General features: G+C 36.2%; 1 non-coding gene across 1 annotated transcript; it reads left to right on the top strand.

The window, feature by feature from the left end:
- The first annotated feature begins 9,075 nt into the window (after window positions 1–9,075).
- Window positions 9,076–9,148, top strand: Trnav-uac (transfer RNA valine (anticodon UAC)). Its single transcript has one exon. It is a non-coding gene; the product is annotated as a tRNA-Val (tRNA).
- Window positions 9,149–18,797: the final 9,649 nt, after the last annotated feature.

Below are 18,797 nucleotides of genomic sequence, written 5' to 3'. Positions count from 1 at the left end.
CAAAATGGTATAAACGAGGCTAAGCACCAGAAGTCGCATATGTAATTATGTGTAAGGCAATGTTCACATCAAAGTGTTTCGGAATATGAAGTTAACCATCCGGGGTCATAACTGTATTCAAAATGGAGTTGACAAGGCAAAACCCAAAATGGTAAATCTAAGTCTAAGAGGCAATATCCATATTAAATCCCGTCAGAATATGTCGGATGGTGACAAGGATCTGCTGCGGTGACGATGTACAAATTCACACATCGAGAGCAATGACTCTGTCCAGGTTAGACCTGGATAAAAGAAAGAACCCTTTCAAGGCACATATATATGTAACGTGCATCCCATCTGCCAAATTGCATCCAATTATGAAAAAGGCTGCAGCGCTTTGGTGATTACAAGCAGTTACCAGCAGAAACGAAGAATATCAAACCATTCTACGCATCATAAATAATGCTATAAAAAGCAAGCGAAATTGGTCAACGGAGATAAATCTTTTAGGGTGCTGCTACCCAAATTAAGATTTACTTACCAAGACAGTAGTATTCATAATGCCAATTATAAACGCAGTCGATGTAGATTATTTATGACTAGAATTTTCAACAAATCTAAGAAACGCGGGAGAAAATTTAAAATGTAAAACAAATCAAAATAAAGCATCTATTGGTTTGGCTATTGTTTTAATGAACCCAAAATCAGCTTGTAGATCTTTTGAGATGTTTAAAAGATAATATGAAATTTAGATGAACCAAACAAATTAAATAAACTGATAATGGCATCAAACAATATATTAACATCTTTAATAAATGTAGACAATCACATTGTCTATAGAAAGCCATCTTCTTAACCTTGATCAAATACAGTCTACCAGCAACATAAATGCACATCAGCTCTGCAATCATCATAATGTTTAAAATCTTCGCGCAGAATACAAGTCAAATTGTCCATGTGAACGTATGAACACACGTTGTACGTAAGGAATACTTCATGGTGGAACTGATGCCATGTGAGAGAAATTCTCAGAGAACCGTGTGACACAATAGTAGTAAATATTAGTAAAAGAACCTAAGGAAATAGTCATTTACGGAGTACTATGTTCTATCGTACTGTTTAGATAAAGATCGGCTGTAAGAAAGTGGGATTTCCATAGAGATGGTCAGCCAAGAATTTCTTACATAAATACCCCAGAACAAACATTTGCAAGCTAGACCATGCATATTTGTACAGTGTACCTGGGATAGGTGCAGAACATGAACTTTGAACAGACCATGACATGTCCTTAATGCTTGAAAGTGGAATAAGAAGTGGAATATAATGATACCAATGACATACCGAAGAAAATATTGAATACTACTTGGAAATAGGTTGATCATCAGCCTCAAGAAAACCAACGTGATGGCTCAGGACGCGGACCCCCAAGCATTATCATCAACAACTACGAACTTGAGGCAGTCATTCAGTTCACGTACCTCGGCTCTACCATCACCAAAAACCTCACGCTCTATGCTACATCAGTGAAACATGGACCCTGTACGCCTCACAAGAAAAAAGACTGAGCGCCTTTCACATGCGATGTCTCACACGCATACTCGGGATCACCTGGAGAGATCGAAAGACAAACAACGAGGTGCTTGAACGTGCCATGATCCCAGCATCGTCACACTACTCCGCCAACGTCGCATCAGATAGCTGGTCCCTGTATGTCGGATGGATGACGGACGGATCCCCAAAGACCTTCTTTATTCGAAACTTGCCTCTGACAAAAGGTCGATCGGACAGTCACATATCTGCTTCAAGGATGTCTGCAAACGCGACATGAAAATCCTTGACATTGGTGTCAACACCTGGAAAGAGCTTGCTCTAGACAGGTCCAGTGGTGACACGCTCTGATGACTGGTCTGAAAGTCGGCGAGGACAAGCTACGCTTGCTAGCTGATGAAAAGCAATCTCAAAGGAAGAAGAAGCAGTTCCAACCCACACCAGACTCAACCTTCATGTGCAGCAAGTGCAGCAAGGACTGCCACTCCCGTGTTGGGCTCCATAACCACAGCAGATGCTGCACAACCACCAACCGGGACATCTCTCATGGGGGCACTTCCATCGTCTCTCGAGGCTAAAACGGATGCCAACCGACCTGGACAAAGATGGTAAAGTGCAAATAGATGGTGATTACGAAAGATCAAAGTCTTATATTTATACCTAGATATATATGACCTATAGGTGTATGCCATTTCTTTTATGTCGATTTGCAGGTTGATAAAAGTTGAACATTAACTAACTAATTATCATTATCATGCAATTTCCCATCGTGTGCACTTCTCAGATGAAGCCAGAAAAAATTGCTATCAGGAAAAATATATAACACTTACGTTCCTAATTTCCGTATATTTTTTTTTCTTGTTTTTGTTGTGCCTCTAATAAGTGTTCCATTGATTGGAAATCCTGGGAATAAACGATGTTTTGCAGACCTTCTGAAGTCATACATGTTCCCTTCAAGAGTTTTACATATTTTTCTTGGGTACTTTCTGTGTTTTCCATTCGTTTTGCATTGAATTACTCATTAAGGACTGTTCTCACTGCGTCGTAGCCCTCCATTTCGTCGTTTGATAAAGAATTGCAGAGGCGTCGGAACTGGGGCGGCAGTCGCCGCCACACAAGTTCGGCAAGAAAAAAATCTATCCTTAAAATCCACTAATTATCTGGTACAAATCAACAGGAAATATGCACAAATATGACATGTTATTTGTCAGTTTGGTGATGACGGTCGTTACTGGAAAACGGCCAGTGCATGCGACGTGTTAAACAATGCATCACCAGTTATTGGGTAATTGGAAGTGAGCAATGTACACGAATAGATTGACCGACGATAGGTAAGGGAGTGAAGACATCATTGTTCTATTAAACTGGCGCTCACGTGCCCTTTGTCTTGGAGATAAAAGAAAATTAGTACCATTCTGACATAAAAGACTACATTAATTTGATCTTGCATTGAAATCTAAAATGATGATTCATTCTTTAAATTGCACTGACTATGTTTACATGGGTAGTCCGAATTAACCTTGAGGATAAGTGGCTTGACCAATTGGATAAGTAAATATTAAGCTATCTTTGGGTGGGGGGCGGAAGTAAACAGCATTGCCTACCCGAAGAATATTTATTTGGGGAAACGGAACAGGGAGGGATACATATTACGAATATATGATGTATAAAAAATGACAATATCATAAATAGAAGAAAGAAATTAAATTGCGATCCCAAACATGCATGGGAAGCATTATATGTATACTGGATAGCTTTTATCCTAAAAAAAATAGACCGACTATATATAAGAACGACAATCTAACCAAATTACTTGAATTACCCAGACGATTCCAATGTATCAAGCAAATAGTTATGAAAGTCAGAAAGAATAAAAATGTAAGCGAGGAGAAATGTGATACAAATTTATACGATATAATAAGAGACGATCTTACAAAAAACACAATTATTAAAGTTCAATGGAGTTACAGCCAAGTATTATGGAAAGAAGCTGGAAGAACTGGGCCATGATGAGATGCTTCTAAAGTAACTACATGATGCTTGGCTAACGGGGGAAATCGTCATATGATTAAAAGAATGCCGAAATGTCCGCTGTGCAAAGTGGAGGAATTGACAAAAAGACATGTCATGACGCAAAGTTCCAAAAACAAAGCAGAGAGAGAGAGACTCACTAAAAATTCGTAAGGAAGAGAGCATAAACACAATCTTTTATATCCAGATAGACGACGTAATAAAGACTTGCCCCAACAAACAACTGACTTCGTATCCCAAACTGTGCTAAGCTGTGGACAAGTAATAATACTTGAAAAAAGAGACCGAACTAAGACAATATGATCATGAACGACTCCACCACTGATATAAGACCTCTGTAGGAAATGGGATCCAGTACACCACCCTACTTAGGGGGTGGTTCCAGCCTGAGCGGGGGCTGGGGACCCGTCTCTTACATGTCCAGATCTGTGGTGGAGGACTATTCAGATAGCCACTAGAAGAATAAAGAAATAAGAAAATATATATAAATAAAAATACTGAAGCATGATATCTTCCTTTACGCCTTATATCTATAGTATAACACCTAATTATCACCCAAAAAAAACCAACAACAAACGACTGGCTTATGAAGGAGCGGGAGAAAACCTAAACCCGCTGTATGTGGACACTAAAACACGCAGATCAAGGGGCCAGATATACAATAACAAAAGAATAAACGTTTCCCACATAGTAACCACACATAAACTGAAAACAGAGAGACAAGAAAATAAGCTTAAAATTTTTAAGCATATTCTCTCCCAAATCAAACTCTCACTATATAATGGAGAGAAAATAGTGTTTGTCCTCTTTTCTTTCCTCTTATATCCTTTTGCCTATTTGATTAGATCACTAACCTTCCTTCGTGCCTATATTTTGAGAGGAGCGTATGGGAACAAGAGATCACTATGGGTGAACTGAGAGACAATAACATACGTACAGTGCATGCTCATAACAAAGACACATGGTAGGCTTTACTTTAATTTTTATTTTATTTTTCTTTGCCTGATTTTGTCTTCTTTCACAGAAAATTGTCATTCAATTAAAGGAGCAAAAATGAATAAAACAAATAAACAAATAAACTGGAAAAACAAAATGTACATAGAGATAAATGAGAAGAAATCAAAACAACCACATGAGTATGACTAAGAAAAAGTTCCGGCCTATTATCCTCAAATTTTAAATATATACAAAAAGGAAATCCCTATCTGAATTTGGCTTAAAGGCCAGTCATTACACAGATTACAGCATACAACATATAGCACAGTAGGCAGAGCTTTCGGTCAAGATCACTAAACCAGGGAAAATCAGAAGAAGGAAACCGGCCTATGGCATGTGCCTGTGGAAGGGAGTACGACCTCTTCAGTTTCAAACAATTTGAACAGGGGAAGGAAATTTGGGGAACCTGAGACCAGGTTTCCTGACAACTACTGGCCAATAAAAAATTCAGCAAAATAGATAAACCACAATTAAAAATGCATTTAAGTAAATTGTATCTAAATTCTTTTTGATTTTCTTTGTAAAACAACACCTCAGACATTAGGGGACGCATCAACATATGAAAGCCTTTATAAATTTCGGCCGTAATAGGGAACTCCTCAACGGTTACTAGCTAACATAGCTAGGAGCTTGCGAAGGGCCCCCACATAAAAAGAACAAACCGCTCAACTTCAATTTCCCGAAGTGCTCTTTTGGGAAAAATAATACAGATCACCGTTCATTTAAAGCTGACGGTTTTAAACTCCATTCCTGGTTTTTATAATTTTATCCTGGCAAACGTCCATAATTTTTTATCTATTATAATAGGTTTAAATTATGAGAAAAATAAATACAAAACTTGCTTTTGAAATGTGTTACCGACGATGCAACGTTCAATTACGATATGGACCAGTGACGTCACTGGGGGTGCGGGGGGTGGGGGTGGGGTGCGGACCGCACCGGGTTACACCATCAGAGGGGGGTGACACCAAAATGACTGTCTATAAATTTTTCGAATTTTTATGCGGGAAGGAGGTCCATGGGGGTGACACCATGAGTTACCGCACATGAATATCTATAAAAGTTTTCAATTTCTGTGCAGGAAGGAAGTCCATGGGGGTGACCCCATGAGTTACCGCACTGGGTGCCACCAACACAGGTGACGCCACTGATATAGACTAAATCGTTGCCTTCTACAAAAACAAGTTTGATAAGATCAAACTTGCAAACAACGCTACAGTAATTGAAAGTTCACTTCAAAAGTGAAGTTAAGGATGTGAATAGACTCACTATGTAGAATATTGTTCAAATGATACAAGAGATGAAACCAGCCTCTCGCCAACTCTTCTCAGAAGTAGTGACTTTGCTGAAACTGATCTTATTAATGCCAGCTACAAATGCCACAAGTGAAAGATCGTTTTCCGTGTTACGAAGAACAAAAACATATCTACGCAACAGCATGATTCAGGAACGATTTAACGCATTTATAACGATATACATGTACAGACAGGCTACGGGCAATATGGACGTTGGTGTTATTGTAAATGAATCAAAAGTGAAATGCTAATGTACTAACGTAAATGTATTGTTTTAATTAGAGTTTTAAATCAATGTTTCATGGCTTTATGTATTAAATCAAATAAAGAAAATGAACCGATTAAGTTGAATTCGAATATGCTTAGAATGCTATGAAATGCTCCATTTCATGTGATAATTTATAAAATTCCACAGGGGTTGATCCCTCCACCAGCATACACCCCCTCCCCCCCCCCCCCCCCCGCACTTACCCCCACCTCCTGTCCGTCGCCGACCCAATCTCAAAACTGCTCAGGCGCCCCTGAATTGTAAAGTTCAAACACTTCATTTACGCATAGCGAAGCAAGGGATATTTTTCCTCTCTTGCTTTAAATGTTCGTAGCAACGAACAAATCGTCTATCTTCATGATATAATGTTTCCATTTAATTCCGATGTAGATCTCTCCTGTGATTCTGAATTATCGCAAAATCGTGAAGGCTTGTTGCTGCCATTGTCACAATATGTTTATCCAGAGATCGTCAGATGTAAAGCGCTAGTGCATGTAATGATTGTTAACTGTTAATGTATGTTTTGTTTAATCCGATGTAATCTCATCGCCGTTGCCATTTTAATGTTCTATAAATGTAACGAACCCTAAAGGGACTGTAAATAAGGAATCACAGTCAAAGGAGCTTACGTTCAGTTTGTTCCAAATCTACTATACAATTAAACATTAACTGCAACTCAGTATCCTTCACGACACATCACTGGCAAGTGCCCAGTGGAGGCTGGGCTAATTGACATCGTGCTGAACACTACATGCACCATGGCCGCTAAGTATGTACCAATGTTATCTTAAAATATAATTTGCAGTTTTGAATATTATCTCTACGCTGACCAGCTTGAGAGATACGTTATATATTAAGTCTAAACTAATTTTTCCAGACGCTTTTCTCATTTATTTCTAGTTTATTTTGTTTTGTCCTGATGACTTTCTTAGGTCAGTCAAATATATGTCTTAATTGTAATCTGAACTAAGTAAAAGTACTCGTGAAACTGTTAATGTTCTGCAAAACGTAACATTGCCCATGCTCATTGCAGCATTTCCGTTGTCAGATCTTCATCTTCGGAGGTCCGAAGATTTTGCACGTCGTTAAGGTGGCAGTGTACAGTTTTGTAAAAGGCCCCTGGCAAATTTCTTAACTTAAGGCTATGGTGTGAATTTTTCAGCTATTATTGTTTACTATTTATAGATATGGATATATTGTGAACTAGGTGTTTCGGGCTTGTGTTGTTCTTGAAACTGATGTCAGGCATGTACACCTTCCATAGTTGCTCTTCTTAATAGTGAAATACTAATAGTCCACTAGGAAGAAGAGCTAGCCTCCCATAGCAGTAGACACGTGGGTTCAAGGAAAGTAAAATATCTCAAAAACGGCTTGGATGACAACTATTCTGAATTGCAACAAGCTGTTTAGTAGACAATGTTTTTTAAAATTTTTATCCAGAGAATGGGCATGTGTTTGCACTGTGAGCACCACATGCAGTCAAAAATGGGGTTGGTGTGCATAAACTTCTTCTGCTATGTTCAAGTCGATAATATTCTTATGCTTTGTTTTAATATAGGTATCTAAAAATATGGACCTTTTTCACCTCACTTGTATATTTGATTTTTTTTATAGTATGTCGCTGATTGCGGCATTAAATTTGTACATAAAAACTGGACCCTGCCCCCTATACTAAAAAAATTGGTCAGTAAATCTTATAATTTAGCCCACAATCCCAAATGGAAGAGATCGGTTTTGAAAGATGCCTGATGTTATTAAGTGTGGTTCCTAAATATATTACATGTAAGATGCACATTAACGACCGCTGAGGCAATTTGCTGACAACTGCGTTACGCTTCAGTTGCTCGTGGGACCACAGAGTTACCCCGCCCATTAGTGTCCCCTGCTCCTTTTGTTCACCCTTACTTACTTAGTCCTACTTGTAAGACCTGACGCTGATATTTATGTTGTGGGCTTCAGGGTCTTACAGCCTAACTAACGGCGCTGTGTAGTGTGTTTTGATGTCGACTAACATCGTTACGAAAGTCAAATTTTCAGGAATATTTCACACAACTGACAACTAAAATAACGACGCTTTTCTACAAAGTAAAGTTATAATGTTTTAGTCAGACTTTACTTACTCTGATGCCTTTTCTCTAATAAATTCAAATTCTCACAAAAGAAATGGACCCGTTTTCAAGTTTCTTTGGCCTACATTTCAGTTGGCTGGAAAGCGATCAAATGCCGAAATTGGGTTAAGTTGAAATATTATTTTTTAACGAAACGAATAAAAAATATATTATGCCTATTGGAACTTTAAGTAACAGTTCGTTTCGTTCAAGAAACAGATCCCCAACATGAACCTACTTGAACTTACTTCGACATGCCTCGACTACCGTCGCATTGCAACAAATTCAAATGTATGTCAACGGAACGTGAAAATGCATCCATTTGCTAGTGTCATATTTTCATTCCACCAGGATAAAGATAGCACAGTAAGTATATTAATTACACATAAATTAGTGGGAAAATGTCGATATAGGCTGCCAAGTGTGTGAGATATTCCTGAAACTTTGATTACTTATTCCGATGTTAACGACATCGGAACACACTATACAAGGCCTTTATTTGGATAGTAAGACATAGCACCTAAACAAAATCAAAATGTGCTATGTCTTACATGTAGGACTATTATGCACTCTGCTATTTGATGAAACTATAATCAAGACAATAAACGACCACTTACCGGCCTATGATTTTGACTTGTCAGTTTGTCAGCCAGACTATATAAAACCAGTCTGGAGAAAAAGAAAAAAAAAACAAACTTGCTTGATTGGTTTGATAAAACTGCATTGTTTGTAAACTTACCTGAAAAGTTGTAATAATATTTCTTATTGCTAATGCTTGTGTTCAATTATTCAGTGAGAAAACATACGAATAAATGTTGATATAATTTATTTAGGACCTAAAATAATGAATGGTTCCATAGTGTAGTGGTTATCACGTCTGCTTTACACGCAGAAGGTCCTGGGTTCGAGCCCCAGTGGAACCAAATTTTTTTTTTGTTTCTTTATTTAATTTTTTCCAGCTGACATCTGAGAGGAACTTTATTCTACCTTCAGGTAGACACAGTATGTATATCCTGGAAATTAAGTGGGGTCCACAAGGCTGTATATTTGTAATGTTGTCAAATGGTGTAATATTTAATGCAAAATGTACTGATCTGAGTCGTATTCGTTGTCATTGCTCTGTCTACGTACACACGCAGACTCCTTACAACTAAATGCTTACCTTAGTATATTTCAGTTTCCTTGTTCTTAATCATCTGAAGCCATACGAGTAAAAGAGAAAACTCGTGTTTCGGATATCTTATATTTTTGACAATTCGGTATACCATCTGCAATAAATGTCTGGCTAAACATGCAGTTTAATTTTAAACATACAACAAGTTTGTGCTCCATATGTTTATCATATTACTGAGTCAGACGTGCGATTTTGTAAATTTATTTTATTACTGTGAAGAAAGAATGGAAAGTAACTAGACTGTACTTCCTTGTCATGTATTCAACATTTATCATTGCACCATAAACGTTTACCAAATGTCTGTTCTTTTTTCTTAATGTATCGTATGATCGCCTGTCAAGGTATGTACGTAATCAGTTTCATAGGTATTCGACTGAATGTTTGGTTAAGAGAGAGAGAGAGAGAGAGAGAGAGAGAGAGATTTATAACCTGGACGAACTGGGAGTGTTGAGCTTTTTACAAAATTTCTTTTTCACTTCCCCTGCAAACTTTTGGGGATTTTATCGTGAATTTGAAAGATCGATTTTGCCATACAGAAAAAAAAAAAAACCCAAACAAAACAAAATATACATTCCTCCCCCCCCCCAAAAAAAAAAAAAAAAAAAATTCTTATAAAAAACCACACAAAAAAAACCGGAAAACAGGATTAACAAAATCATAAATGCAGTTCTGTGGGACTATTAAATCGTGAAGGGGAAGAATCGTTCATCACATGCAGAGGAAGTAGTACTTATTTTTGTAGAAATGAAGACTCCTTAAAAAAGAAACATCTTATTTCAAGATGAATATAATAATTATTTATTAAATTTTACGTTGCAGGTCGGATCCGTGGATCAGTTAATAATCAACTGTCTATTGTAATAATGCAACTGTTACGTGTTTAGGCTCGAATAAACAGTAACACAAGAAAGAGTGAAAACAACAAGCTTTGAAAAATACAATAATTTATTTCCCAGGAAAAATTCTGTTGAAGTGAAACAATATGAAGTTACGGTTTTATAGAATCAAATCCATAAATAATCCAAGAATAATCCACGAATAAAATTTTAGAAGTCCTAATAACAAAATGTTCTACTGATTTCAAGTTCGAATCACGACGAAGAATCCAAGATGGTAGACGATGACGTATGATGTAGCCTGTAGCGTTGAAGTCTTGTAGAAACAAGAATTATCACTCCGGTTTTGGAAATCCAAATACATTTTTATAAAAACTATCACTGTTCAACAATTTCACATGAGCACATTTATTTTCCAGGAAAAAAGAACTCATCCTTTTGAATCTAACTTAAAGTAACTCCAATCCAAGTAATTTGTAATAACTCTAAACAGCACAACATGCAACTCCAGTGTAAGAGCCCAGCTAACTAAGAATATCTCTTCAAAACAAAGGTTATATCGTACTCTAAAACGCAAAAAGGGGATCACGTGATCATGTTCCAGAACCGCATAGAAATTAGGCAATTGTTAAATATCACGTACACCCAGTGTGGCCCTGACGAAAACCAATCATTTTACTCTAAGAAAAAAATGTTTACATCTTAAACACGTAGTTCCGTCATGACCTCGACAACAACCAATCATTTTAAAATAAAAATAGAACTTATTTACGTGTTTGCTACTAATTTTGAATAAAGGTCAGGATCTAGATCAACACCTGTTGTTTATAAAAAGAACAGTCAAGGTCAAACTATTTTCCGGAAAAAGCATCATCTCCAGTGAATAAATTTACATTATAATAGCATGTAATAAAAAATAAAAAGAATTAAAACTGACAAACAAACAATTAAATTGAAATAAATATATAGATTATATCAGATATAATTAAATCAAATATACATAACACAACCTTTTATTACATCTTACGTACACCCTGCACTGTCGTCATTAAGTAAACGCCTCTGCTATCTGGCGATTTGCTATCCAAATTTTGGATATTATCCCAATGTCAACCAGATTGGTGGAAAAGTATGTATCTCAAGAGTCTTACAAAAAATATCCAAACACTTGACCCGTTTACTTTACTTGTTATGATTCATTGCCAAGGTCAGTCTAATCTATGTCCTGGTAGCAAAACTGAACTAAGTAAACGTTTTCTTAAAAATATGCTATCTTATGTTATTGCAAATGAAAAATTGCCTATGCTGATTGGAATACTTCGGTTGTCGAGTCTTTTGTGTGAGAGACCAGCAGCTTTTTCATGTTCTCATAAATTCGGAACTAACTCGGTCGTCTATTCGACACAAAAACATGACTAGCAAATATGCCGGAGAAGTAATTTACAGAAAAAATATACATTTTGTTCGCCAGAAATTTCTCTGCACAAAAAATAAGAAATCCAATATGTATTTAGACTACTTCAGCCATTTCGATGTTTGAATGGACTGGAAGACTGACCGAGAGGTTACGAATGAAAAAATGTTCGAGCATTCATAACTTCTAGTCTGGTATCTTGGCCTCCCATGATGTTCCGCACATGAGACCTATCATGCACCGTTGAATGACCGATACCTTGGATAAATCCAAGATGGCGGAAGAAATACTAAAATGCACTGACAATAAAGAAATAGCATGAAATCACGTGTTTCCTGTTGTGTTGCCATCTGCGAAATCATTTGTTTCCTGTTGTGTTGCCACATGCTTCTTCGTTGAATTAGTCACAAGTATGTCAATTAAAGAAGTACTGAATGTTTGATTTAGATGTCGCTATGCAGTACTGTCATTATTATTCATTATCATGATGTGTGTTTATCAGATATGCTTCATTTTAACGAAAGGTTTGCCTATGCTGTTTTACCTGTATCTTACATTAAATTTCAACATTTTTAATACACTGATTTTCATTCTTACATTTTGACCATTGCAGTTTAGGATAGGCCTGTCTATGGATGTGTACGAGAGATTTTGCAACAACTTCATACAAACATGTTATTAATATTTAATCTGCAACAACTTTTTACTCTTTATTCAATAAACAACTATTATATCAAATCACCACATAATTCAAACTAAGTTTTATTGGTACGAGTCAGTCCTTCAAAGGCAATAATATTTAAGGTTATATGTTTACGAAAATTCATCTTGCTCCAAACCCTAGTCTTCACGCACATAGTGAATAAAAATGGCTATAACAGGACAGTCGTGTAATAGTCGTCTACACAGGACAGATGTATGCACCCAAAACAGAAACAATACTGGTCCCCATGGGACTGAATTATGCAGTTCCACGTAGTATAGATACATGCAACGACACAGATTATACAATATATATCTACACAGGACTGAATTATGTCTGTCCACACGTGATGGAAATCTGCACGCACACGGGGAGCAAATACGTGTTCACACAATACTGAATTATGTCTCCCAACACAGGGAAAAATACAAGCCAGCAGATGATGTTTTCTCCAACTCTATACAGGAGAATAGTTATTTTCTTGAACTGAATCACGTATCTTACTTGCCCGTTTAGTTCATACTGATTATTTGGTATAACAGCGAGACTGTCCGGATCTACACAAGCGACATCCTAATACAATGACAGCCGAACCAGCAAGCCACCTGCGATTAGACTATCAGGTTTAACTAGGTACTAAATCATTGATAATACTCCTGACATTAACGCACAGCATTAATATAATTAACATGCGAACCATTTATTACATGTACACGTTGTTCTTCATTACTCGAACAACGTATAAAAGATATCAACAGTTAAAATCAGTGACTTTTATTACTTAAACGAGTGACTTAAACTCGTACAGACAAATGTGATCGAATTATTCAATCGGGAATAAGGAATAGGTAACCAGCTTGACGTCAATGTTATCAAATGAAATCTGTTCATTGCACAGTGTGTCATCAAATGAAATATGTTCACTGCAAAGTGTGTTGTCAAATAAAATCTCTTGCACAGTGTGTTATCGAATGAAATATATTAATTGCAAATTGTTATCAATTGAACTCTATTCTTTTTAAGAGAGTTATCAAATAAAATCTGTTATTCGCAAAGATGAATTTTACAGTTGTGAAGACACAATTAAGAACTTGAACGCAATACATAAAGAATTCGCATAAATTACTAACAGGAAATATGAAAATATAATATAAATCACCGACATGGAAGATAAAAGACATGTCATAAATCACCCACATGGTATATGAAGACGTGTCATTGTAGTATGCAAGTAACACAAATAAGACACTTAACAATATTAGTAAGATATATTGGCAGTGTAAAAATACAGCTCAGAAATACTTCCGACATAAATACAAAATAGACAAATTTTAATAATGTAAATCATAATATACATCCTATACGTATATAAACTACATAATTGAAATATGGGGTTGATTCACCTCCATACCTTTTTACTTATCAAGTTTGCAAATACGAAGAATGATATTCGAATTGTGAAACCGGAAACATCGCGTGATCGTCAAATAAACGCCACGTGATAAAGTTGAAAAATCATACATCAATCAAACTAATTCATAAATATTATACATCGATCATATCCTATTTATGCATCCACATGTCAACAATACTTCTTTATAATACTATATATTGATCATATTTGATGATGGTTTTATACGTTGATCATATCCGTTGACATACGGGATTAACTGTGTTCATCTGTTGAAAGTCCTTGCGATGATCAGTTCTGTTTAGGAACTATATCATGTTCTTATATCCATTATTGAACTTTGAGTGTATCATTTTGTTATATCCATTGTCGATAATTATGAGCATACGCGATGTGTCGGATTCATTCATAATTTACAAAAGCATTATACATAAAAATCTAAAAGATGTAATTGTGTTTGGTGTTTCCATTAGATTCAATCCCACTCGGCTTGAATTTGTTTTACAGCATATACCAAAATCGTTGTAGTTTTACTCTGACCAAGTCCATGGTTGAAGTAAATTTGTTTTCAAATGCAAGATTCACTTTGAAACAAATTAAATTAAGCACAAAATGAAAAAAAAATATAAGGAAGAAAAAAATGAAAGTTGTGAACATTACAAAATTCTCACTGGTGTATGATCCATCTGCAGCTAAGACGAAGAATCCATATAATGCAAGTACAAAGTATACTGAGAGCGCATGATCGTATTTAGTGCGTGCATTTCAATACGAGAAAATTGAAAATCAAATTAAAAATCACTGGACCAGTCTGAACTGTGAAGACAAATATGGGAAACAATTTCGAGTAATTTGAAATACAGTTTTCTCTATCTATCACTATTCTAGATGTTACTGGATCAAACTAGAATAATAATTCACGAATTAATCAAGCGATATTAACGATGGGTGCATTACAAAAGACCCTGCCCAGTTCACTTTGCTCTTTAGTGCGATAAACAAAAGTGCATCTTTTGGAAAACCAAAATTGAAGATTATGGGCGTTCAGGCGTCATGAGTTTTCTACATGATGACGTGGAATGATTTAAGTCCAACTACACTAAAGCCTCATAAAAAGCATGGCCTCCTGTAAATATAAAGACAACAAGGTGGGTCATAACTCTGTCCAAAATGGAGAATAAGAGGTACTGATCTCAAGGAACGTCCCATACACAGATATGAGTTTCAATTAATGCAGAGAAGACAAAACCTGTAAAATGCACATCTAAGCCTAAGAGACGATGTAGTACCAAATTCGATCAGAATATTTTGAATGGTTTTTGAGCAATGCTAGATGCAAACAGCATTCCAAATTTCCATTTAAATACAAGAATATACCCGACAGGAGCATATACTAAATGGCACAGACGAAACTAAACCATCAAAAAGACACATGTAAACTGTATGTGAGTCAATATTCATGCCAAATTACTTCGGAGTATATTAAATAGTTCTCTAGCTTTGCCGGTTACCAGGAACATTGCCTGTTAAAATATGAAGTTAATTGTCAGAGGTTTTAACTGTATCCAAAATAGATAAGGCAAAATTAATAATAAATTTCAAAATTCCATCAGAATAGTTTGAATGGTTCTTGAGCAATGCTGCTTACAAGGATTTACTGTAGTTGTAAACGTCCTATATCAATGTCAATCACTTCCTTCAGGTTGGACTTAAAAACAAGGAACATTTAAATGCGCATCTACGTGTGATAGTAATTCAATCTGCCAAACAATACCTAACGATGGTAAGGGATGCAAGAAGTATGAACGAAGAGACAGAGGGACATCAGGACATCAGGAAAGGTAATTCTTATAGAGCTCACGCATATGGACCAGCCAGACTACGAAGACAATTGCCGCATACAAGCTAAGAAATTAAACCTACTTACACATGATAAATAATACTGCAAGAAATCAAGCGAAATTGGTCAAGGGAGATGACTCTGTCTTAAGGTAAATTTATGCTCTTAAGACTTTCTTACATAGGCATTAATATGCATAATGTCAAATTCAAAACGTAGTCGACTTTAGATTATTTTTATCTAAAGTTTAAAGAAATCTTTGCTTCATATACGTGAAATGTTAAAGAAAAATAAAATAAAGCATGTATTTGTATCGCCTTTGTTTTAATGAATGTGAAAGGAACCTGTATGCTTCTATAGATATTTAAATTTAAAAAAAAAAACAACAACCTCCAAATTAACCAAACTGGCATGTTAATTATATATTACTATAGTAGTCCTAATTAATATAGGGATAGAAAGTACCATCACGTTGGAACAAAATAGTTCATATTTTTAGGATTAATGTGAACACAAATAGAAATATATCCTGGACACACACACACACACTATATATATATATATATATATATATATATATATATATATATATATATATATATATATATATACACGCACACACACACACACAAATGCACGAGTATTTAAATACATTAGCAGCATTGAAAGAACCAGAAAGACGACTTTGAGGGATAAAAGATGAGGTGATGCTAGGTGCAATTTTTTATAGCAATTTAGGAACGTCTGTGTAACAATGCACATTATTACAGTGCACCTCAGTGAGTATGTGATGGACATGGAAATCTGTCTAGTGTAGAATTTAAACTCTTAGCAGACTATGGAATATCCATGACAAATGAGAGTAGATTAAGATGCAGATGATACCACATAATACATCAAAGTAAATCATCATGAATCACAAGAAACCTTAACTCCGTGATTAGATAGCTTATTGAGTCACAGGAAACGTACCTCAAAACGTGATAACATTGCTTACTGATTCGCGAGGAAACGTACTACAAAAGTGATAAGATTGCTAACTGAATCAGAAGAAAACTTACCTCGAAATTAATTTACTCAGATCAGGCAGACATGAGATGAATAAATAAAAATAAAAATGTAGGGTTGTCTTTATAATGACAGTACTTTTTGTTTGACAATGTAAACACGTAGCATCACCGACCGTACGCAAACTGCATTAAAATGAAAAATCAGATCTCATTTAAAGTTTGATTCCTTTCTTCTTTTTCAAAGAAAATGCAATTTCTACTTTCAATTCATTCGAAATAAAATAGCTGATTTGAAACACATTAACTTTATTGTCCATATTGTAAAACACCACAGAACCTGCATACACTCAGAGACATTTCATCCTAGAGGTCCACGACTGCACAGTCACCCATGATGATATATCTATGTTTATCATCAAAATGTATTATCCTGTTTAAGTAAGGTATTGTTTCTATTATACGCCTTTGTGTGTGTTGCTGTCATGAACCAGAGAGACAGTAGTAGTCTCAAGAGACATCAAGCAGTAACTCTAACCATAGGTTTAATTCATCAAAAGGATATATGACAATCACCTTGTCCTCTTCGCGAGTGACCAGTTTCTGTTGTAAACCTGTTGATCATAACAGTTCGACAGATAATAACGATGTTATAAGAAAAGATATTGCATTTAGTGTGCATCGAATTCAGTATAAATATGTTCTTTCCACAATTAGTCATTAAGATGATAAGAAACAAGATGACCGCTATCGCTTAACCGGCTTGAAGCTGCTGTTCCGTTTTTTAGTGCCGTTTTCACGATATATGTGCTTGTTGCCTGTTTTCATCTTCGTTATTATGTTCATTATGTATTGGCTTTAAATTCTTATGTGTTTCTTCATCTCTTTATTTTGGAAATGAGAACAATTAGACTTTTTCTCAGCTGTCTTGCTCCACTGTTTTTGAACAAACCGCCATCACGTGATACTCGCCAGTCAACCCGTTTATGCTACGATGGACCCCCATTAATTGCTTTAAATGATCACTCCTTGGCTCTCCACACTACATTGTGCTCTAGACTAAACGAACTAGGACTACATTCATCATTACCTAAATGTAAACAGAAGCGGAAAAAGAAACGTTGTTTCAAAGCATGCCGGCGTAGAACAGGAAGAAGAATTCCGGTTATCTCCCTTAATTCGGCTCAACAAATTAAAACAAGTTCGACCGTTAATTTAGATAACCTAATTCAAATCCCAATTAATTCGTCAACCTTTATGTCAACTATCCAAGAGATACCTCTGCATATTGCATTATTCAATGCCCATTAAGTAGGACCACCAGAAAAGCGCACAGAAATATATAATTTTATCAACGAACAGAATATTGACATCTTTTTCCTGACAGAAACATGGCTAAAAACATCAGGCGATGAGCCCAAGTGTGTGGATCTAACACCCACTGGTTACTCCATCAAGTCGTTCCCCCGTAATTCTCGCGGTGGTGGAATTGCTGTCATCACAAAGAACTCCATGAAAAAAACGTCTTAACCACACCACACCATTCAATTTCGACCACACATCGTTTGAACTAGTCCAAACCACACTCACACTGGAGCAAAGGTCAGTCCATTTTTTTCTGCCTATACCGCCCTCCTCCTAGTAGAAAAAACAAGCTGGCTGACTCTCTCTTTTTGGAGCAGTTTCCGAATCTCCTGGACTATGGAAATTCGATAGGCGGCAACCTGATTATTCTTGGAAATTTCAACTGTCACTTTGACTGTCCCGGAAACCCAAATACATCAAAACTCATAGATTCCATTAATGTTTTCAACCTCAAACAATCATTTAACCAACCATCCCATAAACATGGTTACATTTTAGACTGGATTCTTCATACACCTGATGATAACATTCTACGGTCCTCCCTGGTATCCCATGACCTTGCATTAGATCACCTCTGCATTATATGCCATCTTGATGTATCAGTCCCCAACCCTCCACCTTTATGTGCTACTAAGAAAAATCTCCGTATGATAAACAGAACCAAACTAATGCACGACATCCAAGCTAACCTAACAACTTGCTTACCTCCTATCACAGAACAACTTGATAACTGCCTGCGTTCATTGCTTGACAAAAGTAGTGAAAGGGGTCACCCTACGGACAATGGGAATTAGCATTACAGGGACCCCTGGGTCACTCTAC

The sequence above is a fragment of the Sinohyriopsis cumingii genome, chromosome 12 (assembly GCF_028554795.1).
Source record: "Sinohyriopsis cumingii isolate HCF-2022 chromosome 12, ASM2855479v2, whole genome shotgun sequence".
In the NCBI taxonomy this organism is placed as follows: domain Eukaryota; kingdom Metazoa; phylum Mollusca; class Bivalvia; order Unionida; family Unionidae; genus Sinohyriopsis; species Sinohyriopsis cumingii.
The sequence above is the reverse complement of the archived record's forward strand: the minus strand, read 5'-3'. Positions and strand labels throughout refer to the sequence as shown.